Genomic DNA, 17,118 nt, shown 5'->3' with positions numbered 1-17,118 from the left:
TTATGCTATTTAGTGTGGAATCAATTCCATTAGATAGCTACCTAGACAGCTTTTCAAAACTACATAGGTAAAGTTGTAAATTGTTCATCTAATATTCTTGTTGTATTCTTTAAAAATCTGTGAAGTTATTTGGCTTTTCTTATGTCTTTATTTCTTCCAATACTTAATATAGCTCATTTTTTTAAACTGGAAGTGTTTATGTTTTCCAATTCCTAACAAATATTTTCTTTTTTTATGTTTAATATCTTTAAGAAAACTGAATAAGTCTTTTTCTCCACAAAAATGTATGTTACAGAGAATATATCCAAGCCTTAAGAGCAGTTCTATTCACATAGTTTCTAGCATAGTTTCTGATTTAAGAAAAGTGAAATCATGCAGACAGAAAAAAGGTTTTCTCATTATAGTCAGGAATAACACCTTTTGAAAAATGTTTTGTTCTAAAAATATATAACTTGTTGGCTAGTATAAGTATTCGCACATGGCTTTAAACTCACTTAAGACAGAAAGACATATACAATTTAATCAATTATATTGATTTTTAGGAAACACTTTAGTCCTTTTTTTTTTTCTTTTTGTATAATCAGTGTTCATCTTCAAAATTAGATTCATTGCACTTTATCTTTGCAAATCTTGGCAAGAATATTTAATTTCTGATATTCATTAATTCTACAATCAATATGTTTTTATTCACATAGACATTTAATTACTGGATATCTGCTAGCTTGCATGTGTTTGGGCCTGTGTATCTGTGTGGAATGTGCATGTGTATAAAGTATACATATTAAGATTGCATAGTTCAAAAATAACAATAGGAGGAATTATCCTGAAGTTCAAGCTGCAGAAATAATTGAGATTGAAGTAGAGTGGGCTTTGACTACCTCTGGGAAACAGTATAACCTTCCAACTTCAAAAAAGCTGATCCACTCTAACAAGAGCAACAGTCACAGCCTACACATACAGATTTCTCCAAAATATTCTGTTTATAAATGTTAAAAAAAGGAAAAAAACAATAAAAAAAAGGTTACACTTTCCTTTGTTTGAAGGAATCTTTTGTAACTACAGTCCAACCCACAGCTCCTGAGGGTTGGAGAGTGGGGGACTTGTGTCCTCCCCACAGTGTGGAACCTGACCAGGACTGGAGTAAGCAAACATTTTTGGAAAGCAGAATACACTCTCATAATCTTGATACGAGGGACAGTAAATGACTAAGGAAAGGGTTAAGAGTTTTCTTCAAACTATGTATCGATTGTCTTAACTTAGTATAGGAAACAGGTATGTTCTTGTTCTTGCTAGTCTTGTAGTTAAACTATAACCCAGAATAGAATAGGTAACCGAAACACATTGTTTAAAATCAGAGACCCTTTCCCCTCAAGAAGATGAATGTCTGACAGGAACTTGTTTCAACTAGTCTCTAAAAGTCTTGAGGTTGTCAGCTGAGGAAACTGCCAAGGGTGAAAAGTGTGTAGCGAAAAAGGTCTCTTGCTTCATCCAGAAGACCCCAGTCCAAGACCACCAGATGGCAGTGCACAGGCATAGAGGGGGGGGGAATGGTATTAATGAGTTCTTGGAACTAATTGTAATAATCTCCTCCTATGCTTGTGAAATCTGATGAATATGTATGTTTGTGTGTAATAAATATCTAGCTTGTTGAGCTCTCCGTGTGCGAGTTAGGAGGAGTGATCCCCCTCGCACTCGGCACCGCAATAAACATACCTGCTTTATGACTCGTTGTGAGTTACGAAGTTTTGTTCTATAAATCATTCTCGCTGTTGGATGTAGCTTTAAAATCCACTATGGACATGGAATTCACCAATATTTATTGCATGTAAGATGCAAGTAATGAGTAGCAGAAAAAGCAAAACAAACAAAAGCAAACAGATAGCCTTGCCTGTAGAGCTGGATTACTCATGTGTAAACTAAGCTCATGCGTAAATGGGAGTTTTCAGGTCTGGGGCCCTAGGCTACCATTTGTGATGCCTGATTTGCAAGAAAATGATTTTCTTCATTGTGCCAATTACTTTCTGCTCAACTTACAATAGCTTCCAAATAGATCATTAACCAAATAACAATTACCTTGGGCAAAGAAAGCCTCTTAACAATGCCCGAACTATTTGGCTGATGTTATTTGTTAAATTAAGATGCAGTTTAAAAAGAGGTTTTTAACAAGAGACTTGCAATTTCAGATAATTTCAAATAGGGTTTATTTTAAGTGTAATTTTTGGTTCCAGGCACGTTATAATTTCAATGTTAGCAACATGATTTTTGCATTAATATTGAATCATTTGTTTTGGAAAAATCCAGTATCCTGTAAACTAAATGTACCAGCTGCTGCCTGCCTGCAGTTTTACTTTAATAAGACAATTAATTATTGTCCTGGGTTCAGCAGGGGTAGTCAGTTTTTTTTTCTCCTTCTTAGTAGCTGTTGCAGCACTGTGTTTTTGACTTTTGGCCTGGGAACAAAAAAAACTGATAACACTGATGTTTAGACTGACCAAGGACTTTGTGAGTCTCATGCTCTGCCAGGGAGGAGGAGGGGCCGGGAGGAAGCGGGGACAGGACACCGGACCCAGACTGGCCAAGGAGGTGTTCCATACCACAGCACGTCATGCCAGGGGATGGAACTGGGAGCTACCCGGAAGGGCACGTCCCCTTTTTCAGTCGGGCTGTCTTTTCCGGTGGGCGGTATCGTATTCTCTTCCCTTGTTATTTCTCTTGTCGTTGTTATTGTTGGTGGCGGCAGTGGTGATTTGTGTTATACCTTAGTTGCTGGACTGTCTTTATCTCAACCTGTGGGAGCTGCATTCTTTTGATTCTCCTCCCCGTCCCTCCAGAAGCGGAGGGAAGAAAGGTGGGGGGGGGCAGTAGACTGCGTGGTTCTGATTTACAGCTTGGGCTTAAACCATGACAATTATAAGCCAAAGTAAGTGCTAAAAATTCATAATCTTAAGTAAAAAAAAAAAAGGAATAATCAATAGAACTGCTGACTATGCACCTGACATATTCATCTAAATGTATAAATATTTTACCATTCCATACTTATTTATAATAATGCTGCAAGTCAAAATAACTAAAAATGCTGCTAAAGAATAAGTAGCAAAAACTGAAGTCAAAGCTTGTAAATTAATGTATAATTTATAGAAGAACCTGGGATTTGGAAAAGGCTGAGGTTCTTAATGACTTCTTTGCCTCAGTCTTCACTGGCAAAGGCTTTGACCTCACCACACAAGTCTTGGAAGGCGGACGCAGGGACTGTAAGAATGAAGACACTAGGCCCACTGTAGGAGAGGATTTGGTTCAAGATGTACACAAATCCATGGGACCTGACAAAATCCATCCTGAAGGAGCTGGCAAATGAAGTTGTTAAGCCACTGGCCATCATATTTGAAAAATCATGGCAGTCAGGTGAAGTTCCCGACGACTGGAAAAAGGGAAATATAATCCCCATTTTCAAGAAGGGGAAAATGGATGACCTGGGGAATTACAGACCAGTCAGTCTCACCTCTGTGCCTGGCAAACTCTTGGAGCAGATTCTCCTGGAAGACATGCTAAGGCACATGAAAAACAACAAGGTGGTTGGTGACAGCCTGCATGGCTTCACTAAAGGGAAATCGTGCCTGACCAATTTGGTGGCCTTCTATGATGGGGCTACGGAACTGATGGACAGGGATAGAGCAGTTGATGTCATCTACCTGGACTTGTGCAAAGCGTTTGACACTGTCTCACACGACGTCCTTGTCTCTAAATTGGAGAGACATCAATTTGACAGGTGGACCACTCCGTGGATAAAGAACTGGCTGGATGGCCGCACGCAAAGAGTTGTGTTCAATGGCTCGATGTCCATCTGGAGACCAGTAACGAGTGGTGTCCCTCAGGGATCGGTGTTGGAACCTGTCTTGTTCAACGTCTTTGTCAGTGACATGGACAGTGGGATTGAGTGTGCCCTCAGCAAGTTTGCCAATGACACCAAGCTGTGTGGTTCAGTTGATGCGCCGGAGGGAAGGGATGCCATGCAGAGGGACCTCGACACGCTTGTGAGGTGGGCTGATGCCAACCTGATGAAGTTTAACCATGCCAAGTGCAAGGTCCTACACCTGGGTCAGAGCAATCCCAGGCACAGCTACAGGTTGGGCAGAGAAGAGATTCAGAGCAGCCCTGTGGAGAAGGACTTGGGGGTGTTGGCTGATGAGGAACTTAACATGAGCCGGTTTCAGTGTGCGCTTGCAGCCCAGAAAGCCAACCGTATCCTGGGCTGCATCAAAAGGAGTGTGACCAGCAGGTCGAAGGAGGTGATCCTGCCCCTCTACTCTGCTCTTGTGAAACCTCACTTGGAGTATTGTGTGCAGTTCTGGTGTCCTCCACATAAAAAGGACATGGAACTGTTGGAACAAGTCCAGAGGAGGGCCACAAGGATGATCAGGGGACTGGAGCACCTCCCGCATGAAGACAGGCTGAGAAAGTTGGGGCTGTTCAGCCTGGAGAAGAGAAGGCTGCGTGGAGACCTCATAGCAGCCTTCCAGTATCTGAAGGGGGCCTACAAGGATGCTGGGGAGGGACTACTCATCAAGGACTGTAGTGACAGGACAAGGGGTAACGGGTTAAAACTTAAGCAGGGGAACTTTAGATTGGATACAAGGAAGAAATTCTTTGCTGTTAGAGTGGTGATGCACTGGAATGGGTTGCCCAGGGAGGTTGTGAATGCTCCATCCTTGGCGGTGTTCAAGGCCAGGTTGGATGAGGCCTTGGGTGGCATAGTTTAGTGGGAGGTGTCCCTGCTCTTGTAATGCTATTTTGCATATATTGTGAAATTAAATTGTGAAATTACTCCATATAATATTTACAGTTTGAGTAGAATCTGAGTCCAAAAATGGTTTCAGAAAAGGGTTGCTTGCTTCTTTTATGATTTCCAAAAATTCAAGCATTCAAAATTGTTGATTAAAATATGCCAGTCACTGTTTTATTTCATGTCTTATTTGCCTTTTATCAGTTCACAGGGAGGAAAATGACCTATTATTGCTTTTGTTTATTGTGATGGTTCAAGTGTCAGAAGACCCTTGCCAAGAAAGAGCATATGATTATTTAAGTGAAGACTAAATAATGATGTTTCCTCACTACAGGAGTTTCCTGTTAAAATTCTCTGTGTAGTTTTGGCTGAAAGTTAAACAGGTAATCTTTAAAAGCTAAATCAAAATGCAGACATGTTCCTAGGTGGTTTTTAGTTTGAGCAGTTGAATCTGGCAAGCTGAAATTGACTGAAAACATGATGTTACCACTGTAAACGCATATCAACACTATAAAATGGTAGTTAGTAAAAAGGTTCAGAAAGATAATTTTCAAACAAACACTTCTTGTCCCTACTGATTTTATTTTTTAAGAACTGTATCTAACAGAATCTTCTAACACAAAGCTCATGAAATTCTTGAAATAGTATCATTGAAAAAATTAGTGAGGTACATAGATTAATGGTGTGAACCCTCTTATCTATAATACAATTTGAGTGGAAAAATCTATGTATTGTACTGCAAATGTAGCTTTGTGCTGAGTTTAGTCCAGTCAGTAAGTGTAGAAATCATGGGGAATATCACTGCTAAATTAACCTGAATTTTCATCAAAAATTTGATTATATCTGAATAATTATGCTTCAAGCAGTGCTGTTTGATCCTTTCTGAGTGTTTTTCACAAGTAATTTTCACTCCTGTCTACCTATTACCAGAAGTAACATATGTCTACTTTAAGAAAGAGTAACATAAACTACACACACAAGTACATTCCTTTTGTTTATTTTTTTGGGGTGCAATCAATTTGTAATTAATTATCAGAAGAGTATAACAGGTTTTACACATAGTAAAGAAACTATACAAGAAAAATGTAGAGACATTTTATAATCACAAATTTAAATTGATATTTCAATAGAAATAACACTTTTTATATTGAAGATCTGTCTGCTGACTCATTCTATTATTATTTTGAACAGGTCTACAGTGTAATTTTTTTTTTATTAAAAATAGTGTTCTGAACAATATTGGGGGTTTCTGAATGTGTTTGATAGTTTGTTGTCAGAGATCTGCGGACACCAGCTGCGCTTACTGTCTACCAATACTATGATCACAATAGTTTGCTGCAATGTGAGCACCCCTTTCCATATTGCATTCAGAAAACAACCAAGATCTGGGTGTTACTATGGTATCTAGAGCAGATGAGTGGTGGCACCTTGCCTGTCAGGGTTAGTAGCTCTTGTGTTCAGCTGCAATTGAATATATCCATTAATCTCTTCTTATTTCCCCTTCCACCATCTTCCCATTACATGTTTTTTATCTCATCTATCCTTACTGTTCCTTTAAAATATATTTTACAGATTTCAGATTTTTAAAAGGTCAGTGATATGTTTCAGGTGATACACCACAAAAGTTCTGAATTTTCCCCTTTGATCCATGCATGTCTCATGGAGCTTATGTCTTGTGGACACGTCTGGCATAAGACATGGACCACTGTCTTATCCTCTCCTTCTGCCCTCTAAGTTTCTCTGAGCCAAAGTACACTTCAGAATACCTAGTAGGGAAGAATCATAAGTGTGATTCTGAGTGTAAAATTTTATGGTAGAATTGTTGGGTTGTTTTTTTTTTCCTTTGTCCTTTTTTTCTTTATAGAAGGTCTGTCTATGAAGTGAAAAAGAAGGAAAACTGCATAATACATAGATGTATTCTGTCCATGAGAAGGAAAGTCAGCTCAGCTATGTTCAACAAGATCTGCTTCATGCAAATATATTGGATTAAATACACATTTGTCAAAAAACTGTTTGAATTCTTACTACTTTAGAAACGAAATTTTCATTTTCAACTATATACTGTTAATGTCATATTAGAAACAAAATAAATTTTCTTTTTTTCTTGTGGCACCACCTTCATTATCTTATTGTCCCCTGTGCTGAAAATCAGGGATGATAATTTGACTTAGGTAAGAAAGAAACCAATTTTGAAAGAGACTTGCTTGAGGATTAAAACTAAATTCTAGAAAAGACCATACACAAACCTTCTATAGCTTAAGGTTTATCAAGATTTCAACCAACCTTGATGTGCTCTATTAAGATCACATGTGCCTAGTTTTCCTGCTCTGACATTGTACGTTCAGTTTAAGAGTGCATGAGCAGAGAATTAACTAATACAGACATTTAAGGCATGTAGAAATGAAATATTAAGAAGAGTTGGGAATGCATTGTGTTAAAGGAGTACTACGCCTTGAACAGAGATGGATAGGAAATGGATAAGGAATATTTTTTTTCCCCTGTAGCACAAAATGTGAGGAAGTGGCTTTAAACTGAATCTTCTGAGTACCGTGCTAAATAGTTCCTCTAAAAAGAACTGTAAAAGTTTTTCTATCATGGTCCTCAACAAATTAGCAAGTTCAAGTCTTACTGCAAAATGTTGTGATTTGTGGAACCAACTAGTTAACCCTGTGAGTCCTTAAACTGAGCAGTGTGGATACAAACTGTAAGACTAATTAACCATGAAATAAAAACCAGTCTATTCACTTGCCCACAGAACTAGTTGTAAGCAAACAGCTGACTGAAATCCAGTCAAAAGTCTCAGTATTCAGCTCACACTACAGTAGATATCCAGCTTTAATTAATCTTCAATTTCTTTTTAGATTCTGTTACTTGTATTATAATTGTAAGTTCAGTTTAGTTGTTTAAATGTCAGAGACAGGGCACTTGACCCAAAGAGATATTCCATACCACAGCATGTCATGCCCGGGATGTAACTAGTAGTTACTCAGAAGGGCTGGTTCACTGCTCGATCAGGCTGGGTTTTGAAGGGTGGTATTGTATTCTCTTCTCTTGTTATTTGCCTTATCATTATTATTATTGGTGGTAGCAGTAGTGATTTGTGTTATACCTTAGTTACTGGACTGTTCTTATCTCAACCCGTGGGAGTTACATTCTTCCGATTCTCCTCTCTGTCCCTCCGGGAGCTGGGGGTGAGGAAGAAAGCGGGGAGTAGACTGCGTGGTTCTGATTAACGTCCTGGGCTTAAACCACAACATACCTGGAGGTCAAAGTATATCATGAGGCATGTGAAATTTCATCAGAAAGCCATGTGGGAGCAATTGAATCACACACTGGGTCTTTACTGGTTATAATGGACACCTTGTTCAAATGTAGGCACATTAATACAAATCTTAAGCCAAATCCCTCTATTATTGTTTTTCAGAAGAGTTCAGGGTGTTACGAGACCCTGAGAAAAACACCAACAGTTGGAAGTAAGAATGTATCTTTCTTTATGACTTTATATGATGAAAAAACCAGTTAGCTTGTGCCATATGTTATGACATACACTGTAATGGCTAACACTAACAAAAATGTCACAGGTATGCTGAAAGGACCAAGAGCTTTGAAGTGGGATGGAGAAAGATTAGGACATAGTTATAATTCTTATAAAAGCTGTGTATATTTTTGCAGAAAGAAACAGGGATACTAATTTGACCAAACAGATAAGCTACAAATATGATGATAGTGGAATAATGTTGATATAATTAGTAAGGCTAATGAAAATTTTAAAAAAGTAACTGTTATAAATATATTTAAATAAGTAGTCAAGTAAGTGTAGAAAATATGCTAAAATGTAAATAGTCTAAGTATGTGTACCTGGTTTTTCAGTAAGGAAATTATAGCTGTGAAAAATAAAGCAAAGCACACCATTACTTTTCAAATTCATCTTAATCAAATTTGTTAATTAAAAAAAAAAAAATCAACACAGCAGACTTGTATGTAATTGCCATGAACTGAGGTAAGATTAAATTCCTGAAAAGATTCTCATACATATTGGATAAATTCGTTTGTTGTTGTTGTTGTTAAATCTCATGCTGATTTGTGACAAACAGTAAATCCATGTCTGGTGCCAGCATTTCTTTCCAATAGAATTTTTCTTCATACAGGTAGCAAAGTTAATATCACATGGTATAATATGTGTAAAAATGTAAGAAGGCAATAAAATTATATTCCACGTATCCATGTGTCGTGGTTTAAACCCAGTTGGCAAGTCAGCCACGCAGTCCACTCCCCGCCCAGCTTTCTTCCTCCAGCTCCCGGGGGGCTGGGGTGGAGAATCGAAAGGATGTAACTGCCATGGGTTAAGAACAGTTTAGTAACTAAGGTATAACACAAACCCACTACTGCTACCACCAATAATAATAATGATAAGGGAAATAACAAGGGAAGAGGATACAACCGCTCACCACCCACCAATCGATAATACCCAGGCTGACCCCGGCAGTGCACTAGCCCTTCCAGGTAACTCTCAGTTCTACATCCTGAGCACGATGTGCTGTGGTATGGAATACCTCTTTGGTCACTTTGGGTCAGATGTCCTGTCTCTGCTTCTGCCCAGCTTCCCCTCCTCCCTGGCAGAGCATGAGACTCAGAAAATCCTTGTCCAGACTAAGGATTTGAGCTATTGACTACTATTTGAGCAGTAACTAAAAACATCGGTGTTATCAGCATTGTTCCCAGGCTGAAAGTCAAAAACACAGTGCTGCACCAGCTACTAAGAAGGAGAAAAAAATGACTGCTACTGCTTAACCCAGGACACCATGATATCCCAGAATGTTCAAGTAACAGAAAATGTTGAACCAGAAACATATTCACATTAAAAAATAATGTAGCAAAAGAAAATAATGGTGTTTTAAAACAGATTTCTTCAGAATTTGCAGTTTAAAAACAAACCTTCGAATTAAAATAAAATGGGTGGTCATATTCCCAGTACTGTGGCTATATAACAGACATATCATAAAAGATTATATGTAATTTCTTATTCGTTTAAATAGAATGTTTGTCTCTGATATTTTTAAATAATTGTTTAAATGTTGAATAAACTGGACATCTCAAAGGATCAAAATAACAGATTTTCTTGTTAACATTGAAGAAAATAAGTTGTAATAGACTGCAGTTTTATATTCCCTGAACAGTTTTGAAAGACTCCTGCCTAGCGTTGGAATCCTGGCTATTCTGAAGGATGATGCGGTAAGGAAATACCACCTTCTATAATCTTTGTATAACAACCTTGAGGTTTTTACTGGCAGCCAAAATTTGGGGGAATTTGCTAAACAAGTAAATCTGTTAGAAGCATAAGCAATTATTGGTATTAGCATCAGTGGTTACTATTAATACAAAGGTTGTTTATTATGCAGGTGCAGTAGAAGATTCATAGTAAGGTCCTTTACCAGTTTCTATAAGAAAATATGCCTTTGATTTCTCATGTGAAAAAAATAGTGTAGAGCATAACAGAACTACTGTAACTTTTTCTTCTAATTTGTCTGATGGAAATATCTGTAGATCTGGAAGCTTGATACTTGGCAAAAAGTCGTCAAATTAGTGTGCACTTTATTCTAAGTTGTGACAAATTATATAAAGAGTAATATGGCAGTTGTCCTTGGAAATTTGGACACAATAGCTTTAGCTCCCTGGAAAAAATCCAAACATTTGTGAACCTTTAATGAATCATAGTTGATATGGGATTTGGAGGGTTTGTTGGGTTTTTTTTAAGGGAAACTGTTGATCTTAACTGTCATTTGTCCTTTATTATCTATAAAGGGACTTTCAGTTTGTAGTGCACTGTGGAGACTTGCATACAGAGTCCTCAGTTTAGACATTTCAATCTGGATCCCCAAACAAAGCCAGAACCACTCCAGTAGGTTTCTTAGGACAGGAGCTAGACAAATATGCACAAAACCATGTATGTCCTGGATTCATGCTTCACTTCCACCAACTGACAGAAAATTGCTAGAAAAGTATCTGTTGCTATTTTGCTAAAAATGTAGCTACAAGAAGAAAATAAAATCTTAATATATCAACAGGTTAAGATTATTTTATTTTTCTGTAATTGGACTAATAAATTATGTCTGTAATTATTTTTACAATCTCTTTCTCTAAATTAAGGAATTATGTAATCTAAGGGTGATACATACATGGCAGTTTTAAGATGGCCTTTTTTTTTTTCCTTCCCTTCACAGCTTTCTGATTCCTGTTACCCTTATATGATTCTATGAGTCTACATTTTCATGCATAAAAACATTGTACTACCTCTTGCACTGTGTTAGTGTCATTTTTCTTTCATAGTCCTGGTTTGATTGCTGTTTTAGCATATTAGTTGATCATTAATTTTATGCTACATTTCTGATCAACTTCTTTTTATATATATATACATTTCTTTGTCTGCTTCTGAGGTATTTAACAAGGTTTTTTTAGCCTTTTGGGTTCACTGAGCTTGTGAAAGTTGCAGCAATGTCAGTTTCCAATCCTACGCCTTGAGAAGCAGAGGGAATTGAAGTGGTTAGGGGTTGCTGGGCAGCAGTCAGCTATTACAGTATAAAAAGTAATAATAGCCTTGCTCGCTAAAGGAAGTGGCAGGAGAACACAGAACCCAGCACACAAAGGAGCAACGAAACATTGACATTGTAAAAGTAAACAGTATATATAAAATACAGAAACTCTCACAAAGTAGCACAGAGTTGAGGTAAAACCTCAACTAATTTACCACAAACCAACTAAATTAGCTTTATGGGATTTTTTCTTTCCTGTACTGTTCAGGATATTAGAATGTAGATAGCTTGATAAACCTTTGTTCTTTAACTTCCTTTCACTACGTTACTTCTGAAGCCTACACAATGTTATTTAAAAAAGCTAAAACATATGCTAACAACTGGCACATCAATTGAGAGACTGCATTTACCCAGTAATTGTTACAAATGAATGTAATTTTAAAAATTAGGGGAAAGGTACTATCAGTAAAATATTTTGGGATTGAATTAAACATGTAATCACAGTGAAAAGATCTGAAAAAGAAAATTCTTTAAAAATATTTTATATTTTTAGAGCATGTTGTGGGTTTTTTAATCCAAGATGAACTAGAATTGGCTGCTTCTGTTATCAGTTGTTAGATACAGTCACATGTCCGTCAAAATGAGGACAGATCACTTACTATAAATCACTGCTACACCAGTGAAAATAGTTTTGACCTTCATAAAGAATTATGTCAGTCAGTAATTTAAAATGGTATGTATTTTCTAATCCTTTTCCTGTTTATATTATTGTGGGAAAAAACCCCAAAGTTTTCAATTGCAATGACAGAAATGACAGAAATGATAGATATGGGCTAAATGGAGCACTGCAGTGCTTTGTTTTAAGATAGGGAGATCCATGACTAGAAATACAACCTAATGCAGACTTCAGGATTCCAGTTTCTTTCCCATGGCATCACTTGTTACCAGGATTGTACAGCAGGATACCAAACTTGACTGGAAGGAAAAAAAAAAACAAAACACACCAGAACAGAATGCCTTTTTTACATGTGAAATACATTAAAAGATTCAAAGTGTGTTTCAGATTGTAAGAATCTGGTCTCGCTGTAACATATTCTATCCAGTATTACCAACTCATAATGGTACTAAAAAAATATGTTTTACATTGTTCCCCACCCAGAATTCTATGGGTTACTTGGCATCTTGACATGACATTTTTTTATTTAATGTATGTCTGAGATTTGGGTAAATTCTGCCAGGGATGCTTTTCGTTTTCTGTGCCTTTAGCTTCTCAGCATCCATTGACTTTCCTGACACATTGTTCACATATATTCACAAGAAATGCATAAGAGCAAATTTTGAATGCTGTAAATGGGAACCTAAATAGTGACCTACTCAGTAAATCTCTTTTCTTGCAGGAACAGTATCAGCAGCTTTTCTCAAGTTTGGGAGCAGTGTTCCCATAGCCACGATGCTGAATGCTTCTGTGCGATGTTGCTTCCTTTGTGGCAATGCTGTACATGGAGCAAATGTGTGACTAGATATAAGTTTAGCAGTAAAGATGATCTTCCTGTCTCCTGATTTCTCTTTATCTCTGTCAGTTGCTGCAGTCTTTTCCTTGATGCAGTCTTTTTCTTTTTGTCAGGGAGCAACAGCTGACAATGAAAAGCTAGACAAGAAGGGAGATAGATATATTATTACAATTACTACTGGAAAGCCAGCTGAGAAAACTTAAGTTTTAGGGAAATGAGGATGGCAAGTGTATCATGGTACAGCCTCTGGGTGGAACTAGTGAGTTATTTGTTTATTTTAACAGATTGTTTTAAACTTCCAAATTATAATGAGGGATTTTGTTGTCCTTGAAAACAAGAGATTTTAGTTTACTTTGGCCAGATCTTCTGTGCAGGTACACCCCAGACATACATTCTGAGAGATTATTAAATTATTATTTTTTTTTTTTCTTCTCAGCAAAATGAGAAACTGTCTCAAGTAACTTAAATTGAATATATCATAGTATGAACCTGTCTGATTTAAGTATTAAATGATGAAATCTCAGCCTCAACAAATACATTGGTGTTATTTTTTCCATTACCTTCCATTTCTTATATATATACACTCATACTTTTCTTTACCTTTGCCTTTGAGTTAGCTAACCTGAAAAAAACAAACATAAAACCAAACCTGTGTTGCTCAAAAAAACCCTCAATCCTCTAATATACTGCTTTTAAACTGTACACAGCATACTGTTTTCTTAAGTGACTGAATGTTTCCTCTTATTACAACTTATGTCAAGCTAAGTAAGAAATTCAGTGTTAGGAAACACTAGATTAATGCCATATTGTTGAGCATAGTAAATCTTTGTCTCAAAGTTAAATTACAGGAAAAATAAAAGCATTGCCCTTCTAATTATTACAGGGGGGTTGTTATGATAGTATGATTACAATTGAGATGAAAGAAATGCTTTCTTAAAATCTGTGGAATTTATGATCGATTGTCTTTTTCTGTTTATTGCTTTTCAAAAATAATCGTATTTGCATTATCATGTCTGAAAAAGATTTTTATCTTTAAAATCTAGCCTTTTCTTCCATTAAAATTTCCTCAAATACTTTGAGTATCCTACTTAAGATGCAAATATAAAAACATTGCCTCCTAAAAGGAATGTGACGTCTTCTTCTGTTGTAGCATCTAGATTACTTTGCTTTGGAAATTTAACTGCAATGTGATTTTCTAGTTCCTCTGGAGATTTCCTAGTTTCACACTTAAAGCTGAAAAAGTAATAAAAGTAATTATTTCTTTTCCATAATAGTCTAAAATTTTGTTTTGCTTATTTTTTTTTGTTTTGGTTTTTTGTTTTGATTTGGTTTGGCTTTTTTTTTTTTTTTTCTTTCTTTCTTTTAGGGTTTGTGGTTTTTGATTTTGTTTTTCTCTTACCTGCGCCTATATAATTATCAACATTATTTGCTGTTATATTAATTTCTAGTTCAGTGATGCATGGAAAAAATAGTCCATTTTAAAACACTTTTTCAAACCCAATGTTGGCCAACAGTGTATTGTAACATGGAAATAAAAAACTAGGACTGTATATCTGAACCACTGAGGAGAAAAACAAGTTTCAATGCAATTCTGATAAATGTTGAGATGTTTTCTTAACTATAAAGCATCTAGCTGTCTTCGAAGGAATAAGACATGCAGAGACTCACTCCTGAGTGCTCATTCTGCCCATTGTCTGAATTATGTTGAGTTTATCCTAATTATATAACAAGTTCAGATATTTTTCCAAACTTTGGTCACTTGGTCACAGCTTATCTGAACCTCTTGCTTTGGAAATCTGACATAAATTGTATCCCACCTGAAAGTCTCACTATCCTTCTGCTTTGTGCAAATTGGATATTTTTCGCAATGTCGTTGAAAATAGACCATTCGGTGTAGCAAACACATAGTATGAAAAATGTTAACATATTAACAGAACTCTTGCAAAGCATGAAGTCCCGTCTACTTTAGTCTTAAGGAACAAGAATAAGAATTTGTCATCAAAGGAGCTAGTGCAATGATGTAGTGAAGATAAGATGTTTATTGTGTGGACACGGAGTAGGATCTCAGACACTGACTTCATTTACATTGCCATTTTGTTACATTTTACTGCTGTTTCGGAACATCTACTTGTTTTCTGTAACATCTACTGCTCAGGTGCAGTCTAATGTTTCTTTCCAGCTTGGAATGTGGGAGGTAAACCTGTGTGAGGCAAACCCATGTGAGGCTAACCCGTGTAAGGTAAACCTGGATCCCTCTCTAAAAAGATTTAGGCTTGAATACATAACTGCATGCTGGGATCAGGTAATGAGTAGACAAGAGCTGGAGGAATGACAAACTTCCAGGCTTGACTCACCCACCTTCCCCTAATAGCAGACGAGCTAATTCCATCCATTTGTCTTGTTGCTTCTCAGAAAATATATCAGATCCTGTACTTTTTGTTTGATTGCTCCCCCTCTGCCCCCTGTATAGACATCAAGATTAGATTTGCCAAAGAAATAACCCCAGCATATGAGAAATGTGTCTGTCTTTGCTTCTTTATTGGATTAAGTACACTTTATTCAGTATTATTTTGTTCAATGTTTTTATATCAAGCATATAACATGATTGGAAGTTCCTTCATTTTAATGCAACAGTAATGCTACAATTGGTAAAGCACTGTGACATCACGTTACATGAACAACAAAATAGCATTGTCCCGTTCTCTATACATGCATTATTTTTTCTGAAAATTAATGACTGTGAAATAAAAAAAGAGAGCACATAAAAGGAGACATCTATAAAGTTCAATGTTTAATTTTAAATTGATCTAAGCCATTAAGGTAAATCCATGCGGTCAGTCTGCATGGACCAAATTTTTTATTTATGTTTCAAAAATAAATCCAGCACCAGGTCACAGGTACAAAACCAAACAGGACTGTACAATAGTGCTTTTCTGTGGCATTAAGGCAGTACATAGTCATGTTCTGTAAACATCAATCAACAGAAAACTATTCTGATAGTGTCTGATACTGTCTATGCAGCATGACATTTCTGATATTTTGATTATATTTGAGATGTCATGTAAGACTTTGCTACTACTGTAAGAAAGGGAAATCATTGTAAGAGAATTTCAGTGGTAAGGTTATATATGATATTGCTTGGCCTTTTTTAGTTGTACGGCAAAGCTAATAAGAGATGGAGGAAAAGCAAGAAAAGAAAAAAAAAAAAAGTATTATTTTATTCCACAAATCAAAATCAACAGGTACTTACTCTATATGATTTTTTGGCCTTCAGAACGTTTATCATATCATTTGAAAGTGTTTAGTGGTTTTTTTTAATTCTTTCTCTTTTTACTCTTTTTGACACTATACTGCGTATAATCTATGAAGAACATACATTTTAAATAGCACTTTTATGTTTGTATGACAGTATGACTATTGATTTCTTCTATGCATTTAAACAAAAACTCATCATAATTAGTGAGCACACATTTTTCTAAACATATTCAAAGAGGTGCATAATTTTTTCTTTATCTTTTTGAAGTAGCACATTTGAACTCTTTTTAGCTCCTAACTGATCAGATCTAAACAAGAAGTTCCTGAATAGTTTTTTTTCCTTATACTAAGCACTGTGCTCTCTTTTACTCCTTTTTTCTCCTTTATTTTTCAGTATGTCAGATATTCATTTATGTTACCATTGTGATCGTGATTTTTTATTATTTATATCTAACTTATTTTCTCCTGACCTATTACCTTTTCTTCTTTATTTACGCAATATGATTTGACTGGTGCTCAGCAAGCCTATTATCCTTTTCCTGCCACCTCAGGTCTTTGTTTGATCGTTTCTTCCTTACCTTTTATACTTCCCTTTTCCCTTTTCCCTTTCTAAGGGAATATTCCACCACTTTGTATTGTTGCCTGCACCTTTCATTTTCTCCCCAGATAAAAAGCCTATACTCTGGCTTTACATTCATGATAGCCTTTTGTCTCTTACTCTTCTCTCCTATTGCTCACCTTTATTACTCTATTTAGTGTCTTCGTATACTAATTATTTAAATAATATTTGTAAACATATGTTGATATATTTATTTTCTTTGTAATTTGAAAAATATTTCTGACAGGGACATCCTTAGTACTTTCATCTAAAATATTTCAGATTTCTACAGTGTAGATGTCCACACATTTTGGTCACTTTAGAGATAGAAGTTGATGTTATGAAGGAATTCTATGGTAGACAAGTCAGATGAAAATATCTACAATTAATTTTCCTGATCTCTAGCTGTAAATTTTTGGTTTTAGCCTTTTCTGCTTTCAGAAA

This window comes from Psittacula echo (assembly GCF_963264785.1).
Source record: "Psittacula echo genome assembly, chromosome: 3".
NCBI classification, from domain to species: Eukaryota; Metazoa; Chordata; class Aves; order Psittaciformes; family Psittacidae; genus Psittacula; species Psittacula echo.
The sequence above is the reverse complement of the archived record's forward strand: the minus strand, read 5'-3'. Positions refer to the sequence as shown.